Source organism: Marmota flaviventris, chromosome 6 (assembly GCF_047511675.1).
Source record: "Marmota flaviventris isolate mMarFla1 chromosome 6, mMarFla1.hap1, whole genome shotgun sequence".
Lineage (NCBI taxonomy): Eukaryota > Metazoa > Chordata > Mammalia > Rodentia > Sciuridae > Marmota > Marmota flaviventris.
The window spans coordinates 128,217,180-128,223,317 of record NC_092503.1 but is presented as its reverse complement, the minus strand read 5'-3'; the positions used below and the strand labels follow the sequence as shown (position 1 = coordinate 128,223,317).

Genomic DNA, 6,138 nt, shown 5'->3' with positions numbered 1-6,138 from the left:
ACTATGAACTATATCATACATTAAATAGCAGGTATCTACTATGTTGCCTACTGTCCTAATTAATAATCACAACAACATGAGTGGGGGCAGGAATTTCATAAACTATATAATTCTATCATGTAGTGCAATTAAATTTCCTTAAATGAAGAAAAATGGGGTAGAAAGACAAGAGAAAGTTTTAAACATTTAAAAAGTGAACAGAGAGCAGCAGTAGAGAGGTGGCAGATGACAGCTATAAAGAAGGCTGGAGTAAAAATGATGAGAAGTTAAAAAAATAAAGAAGAGAAAGTGGGAATAGGAAAATTTGGCTATTTATGGGGGAAGAGAGTAAAGAAGGAGTAAAAAGAGAAACCCAAAACAAGGCATGAACAAACAATTGTAATATCAAAATTTTACCTCACCAAAGTTAAGCCAAGGCAAAATAATAAGCAGATGAAAAAAGAAAACATTTAAAAATGAACCGATCACTGAGGCAAGAACGTACACACACATACACACACACACACAATCATGCAGATTGGAAAAAATAAAAAAAAAATTAAAAAAAGGAAAAGGTGGGAGAACAGGAAACATTTCTTAAAAAAATAAAGGGTGAAACCACTGAGGTCAACACTGTTGGCAAAGTTGGATGTTAACTGCTTATGCTGTTGTGACTTTGTGTGTGTGTGTGTGTGTGTGTATTTGTTTTTTTGAGGGGGGCTTTGTGACCCTTGGGTACAAGGCTGGGTGTTGTTAATTCCCACGTCTCTGTGTTTTTCACCAAGTTGTCAGCTGTTGTGGCCAGGAGCCAAAGCTGATTGTAGTAGCTCTGTTTTCTCTCTCATGATATAGGATGGGATAAACTGAGGAGTTCTGACAAATTATATACTTCTATAGTAGGGCTGATGGAGAGTTCTAAATTGGAAATTCCAACAGGTGGTGTTTAGTCTTGGCTGCTATTTGGAAGTCTGTTGGTGGGTATTTTTAAAATTTGTTCTTTTTAGTTTTACATGACAGTAGAATGTATTTTGATATATCATACATACAAGGAGTATAACTTCCCATTCTTGTGGTTGCATAAGATGTGAAGTTGCACTGGTCATGTATTCAAATAAGAATATAGGAAATTTATGTCTGATTCCTTCTACTGTCTTCCCCATTCTCACTCCTCCTCCCTTCTTCCCATTCTCCCCTGTCCAATCTGGTGAACCTCAACTCCCATCCCCTTGCCTCCCACCTATTGTGAGCCAGCATCCACATATCAGAGAGAACATTTGGCCTTTGGTTTTTTGGGATTGGCATATTTTACTTAGCATGATAGTCTCCAGTTCCATCTATTTACTGTCAAATGCCATAATTTCATTCTGCTTTATGGCTAAGTAATATTGCATTGTGTGTATGTACCATATTTTCTTTATTCATTCATCTATTGAAGGGCACCTAGGTTGGTTCCATAGCATAGCTGTAGTGAATTGAGCTGCTATGAACATCAATGTGGCTGCATCACATTATCCATTTAATTACATCTTTGCCTAATTTCTCTGACTAAAATTTCAAGTACTATAGTAAATAAAAGTTGTGAGAGTGGACATCCTTGCCTTGTTCCAAATTTTAGAGGAAATGGTTTCAGTTTTTCCACATTCAGAATGTTATTGGCTATAGGTTTGTCATATGTAACCTTTATGATGTTGGGGTTAAGTTTTTTTTTTTGCTCCTAGATTCTACAATGATTTTTAATATGAATGGGTGCTGAACTTTGTTAAAGATTCTTTCTGTATCTATTGAGATGATTGTGTGATTCTTGTCTTTAATTATATTTATGTGGTGAATTATACTTTTTAATCTATGTACTTTTAACCAAACTTGCCACTCTGAAATGAAACCAGCTTGATGAAGGTCCCATGAGCAACTGAAAAGAAAGTGAATTCAACAGTTTTAGGATAAAATATTCTATAGATGTCTGTGATCCATTTGATTTGTAATATTTTTATGTCTGAAGTGTCTTTATTAATATTATATATGATCTTTCTATTTGTGAGAGGTGTGTTGAATGCACCCAGTAATATTGTATTGGGGTCTGACTGAGTCATGGAGTGTTTTATGTAATTGGGAGCACTGATGTTAGGGACATAAATATTTACTATTGTTATATTTTCTTGTTGGATTGTTCCCAGTACCAGTATAAATTTTTTGAACTTCTGATTAATTTTTTGGCTAAAATCAACTACATTGATTAGGGGGCCAAACTGACTATAAAACATTCTTAAATGACAGGAGACACTGAAGCCCAAAATACCTCTCCCAAATGAGTGTTTCTCAAAATGTGGTCTGTGGAATAGCACAACCAAATCTTCTGAAGAACTTGTTTCAAAATATAGATCCTGAGTCCCAGTGCATGAATCAGAATCTCTGGGGTGGTGTGGGGAGAACCAGAGGACCTGCATGTCAGAAAACCTCTCCAGGGGTGTCTGGTACATTCTCTCCTTGAAGGGCAGGCTCAGTGGCCCAGTCAGGAAGAAACTGGCCAGGTCTTTGAATTAACCCTTCCCACTCTTGTTCCTTGTGTGTCCATCAAAGTTGTACTCCTGGCTTTGACACTTCTCATACTACACATCAGATGACAAAGTTAAATGTGGGTTTCTATTATATGCATATGAGTTAAAAAATCTAACATGCCTTAATTAATTCTGAAAACTCCATAAGATTTTGAAACCATGTATATGAAGCTTGAAGTAAAAGATGACTCTGGGGAAAAATACTGAGTGAGGGAAAGTGTTTGATGCAGGTCCAGATGATTACCCAGGAATGAGGAGGAAAATGCACCCAAAAGCAATCTTGGAGAAAAGACAGGATACATTTTATGTCCAGAATACAAACATGCAAATCTATTGAAAATCAGCTGGGATGTGCAGGCCAATCTTTAACACCCTACAAACACAGGCTGAAAAGTACTGGCTGGCAAACATGTTTGGCTAGATGAAGGCTTTAAGCAATTCTGGATATTTTGCAACACATGAAAATTAAGATGTTTCTGGTTAAGATGTTTAAATTAAAGTAGAAAAACCAACCACACCCTACACTGGCTGGTGCTGGACAGCAGCTGCTCACCTTCAACCAGACTTGTGCTCCCAGGGCCTCTACAGTAGCTACAGTCTGCTTCACTCATCAGACCAGCTGCTGGGTCACTGCCTACATTGGCCAGTGCTGCAGGGAACCAAGTCACTAATTCAGCCTCTCTGTGCTCTACTCTGCTGCTAGTAAAAGTTCTTGCTACAGAGATCCTTTCCTACCTCTGAGATATTATGAAAGAAGTCAGATAAATGTATGAAAATTACCTCAAATTTGTTATAAAATTCTCATCCTTACATGTCCTTTGGAATCACATGGGGGAACTTTTAAAAACACTCATGCCTAGGTTCCACTTCTAAAGGTTCTGATTTCTTGGTCTAGGTGCAGCCCTCACTATCAGGATGGCATTAAGTTCTCCAGGTGACCCTAATGGACAACCAAGGTTGAAAACTCTAGCCTTCAGAGGATGCAAATTGTTTAATAGAAAGGGTTAACTTTATTCCAACATCAATCTCCAAATAAAAATTTCTTAACTCTCACCTTCAACAATAATTTATACCACCTCTTACTTTTGGAAAAAGGCTATTATTCCAAAAGCCTACTAAATGCCATTTATAAACTGGAAGAGAAGGTCAAAATGTGTTCTGGTTTCTAGCATTCATTTTCTCTCCAAGATAACTGAAGAATAAAACACTGTTGAAAAGAAGGGAAATTATTCCAGGAGACAAGATTCAGGCAGCACAAATAGCTCAAGTACATGAGAGGAGGCTCACAGTGGCAGGCTTGTATGAGAAAGTGCAATTGCTCTGAAATCTATCAATGCACTGAGTAGAAAATTTTCAAATATTAAAAAAATAACAATCTCCCCAAGAATTTCTAGTAATGGTCCAATTTTTATCTTAAGAAGATGAATTCCAAATTATGGCTTCTCTTCAAGCTTTATGTTAGGTAGCATGCATTCATATTTTGGCTTCTCATCATGGGAAAGTCAATCTACTGTCATCTAATTTTCAAACAATAATATTCCCTTACATTATAGTTGAAAAGCATATTTTCAAAAGGTTTTACCTAATAATGGCTTCTATTTACTGGGTTTCTAGGCATCGAACAGCATGGTGGACGCTTTATATATATGAACTGTAAGCTGTCCAACAGCCTCATGAGGTTTATTTCATCACCTCTTTTTACAAATTAAAAAAAATGAGCTTCAGGAATATTTAAAATTATGGACATGATCAATGAACTGGTAGATGGATTTGCATTCAAACAAAACTATCTTGTTAGTCTTCACAACCCAGAGGTGAAAGATCTGTGCTTGATTATCCCCACTCTCCCAGTAAAAAAACAGAGTTGAATGGTTTGCTCCATATCAAAGAACAAGTTTCTAGGAGCTACAGCTAGAACCTGCTTTCCACCCTCCATTCTATGTTCTTCTAGAGGATCACAGCACAGTCAGTCCATATTACACTATGAGAGCTATGTTAACAGTGCTTATGCATCACTTGTGGACAGAAATCAAAAATCTTAAACATTGGTATACATATGGCTTAACTTCAACACAGGTCTGGCACATGCTTTTCTGTCTCCAGGCCCCCTAGAAACAGCTAATACAATCAACAACTTTATAAGTTTCAGAATCCTCTCCTGAATCCTATGAACAATCATGCTATTAAAGTACAAGCACCATGACCCCAGGACTTTATCTTGTCTTTAACTGCCCTGGTACTACCACAAACAACCGGCAGGATATACTGAGGAAAAGTGGACATCGTCTCACATGGATCTTTTCTTTATTTATAAAATCATAAAGAGACTGTATCATAACAATCCAGCTAGATGGTCTCGTATCCATGAGTCCCACTACTTGAAGCAAGCTCCAAGGGGAGGGTATCATTTTATGTACTGGCAGAGAGGTCTCCTCTTCTTTAGAACACCAATGCTGTATCTTCAAACCTGCATTCCAGGAACTGTGCCTATGGTGTGTTGTGGCCAAGAGGTCATTGTTGAAAAAAAAGAACACATCTGGACACAGCTCCCTGATGATTCTTTATTCAGCTAAGGGGGCACCACACTGTTCTTTTAGCAGCATCTCCATTATTCTAATTCCCTTCTGACTCCCTATCTTAAGAATGTGCCAGCAAAAGTTTCCAAAACACAATTGACAAATCCAGCCCCTGTGATTAAAATCCTGCCTCTTTGAATGAATTCTGTCCAATTTGAATTTTCCACTCTTCCTTCATGGATGCATACTGTGTCCACATAAGACAGTGATTCCTTATAGCCATGTTTCTTCCCTGAGGATTGAGCTATGATTCCTCTTCTAACTGGATAATAGGGACCTTTAAAATACTCACCTTTCTTAAAATTTCTGGAATCACATTCTGGCAGATTGCAATCCTCTCTCTATAGATGATTCCTGTTGATACATCTATTTTTTCCTCCAAGATTTTTTTGAGATGACATTTTTTATCCATTCATAGCTTCAGAGGAAGCTGGCGACCACCTGCTTGAAAGGGTACTTGTATACCCGGTGCATACCCACCATGACCCCCATCCCCACCCTGGACCATGCCTCTGCAAGTCCAGGGCTGTCTGAGCTCTGCCTGTGCTGCAGGAGCCCATGCCAGGGCAGCCCCAGAATTTATCTTTATTAAAGTGGTCTTTCACATCCTGTATCTTCTCATTCCTTGGATATTTTATTTTATTAAACAGTTTAATAATCAACTATTTGTATTTTTCTCTGGAATTTCAGCCTCTTTATTATTTGTGAATTCAGTTATGTTGGGGTTGTAAATGTTTGGTGCCTTGTTGGTCTGTTTCCTCATGTTTTCAGAGTGCCTCACCCATAGTGCATGCTCAGTTAGTGGTATTTGAGAGATAGACTTTGGACACACAGTTTTGGAAGTTCCAGGAATTTTCAATGTTTGAGAATAATAATAAAAAAATGTTTGAAATCAGCATCATTCTAGACTCCAAAATATACAGTTTACCTGTGGCATGTCATTTACTCAAACAAGTGTGTGTGGGGTGTTACACTGCTGTAGGCTCAGACAATGTAACATTACACCAGGAATTACACCTCCCCAAAAG

General features: G+C 37.8%; 1 pseudogene; it reads right to left on the bottom strand.

Moving 5' to 3' along the window:
* Positions 1 to 5,095: 5,095 nt before the first annotated feature.
* On the bottom strand, positions 5,096 to 5,602 carry LOC114080211 (PRELI domain-containing protein 2 pseudogene; annotated as a pseudogene).
* Positions 5,603 to 6,138: the final 536 nt, after the last annotated feature.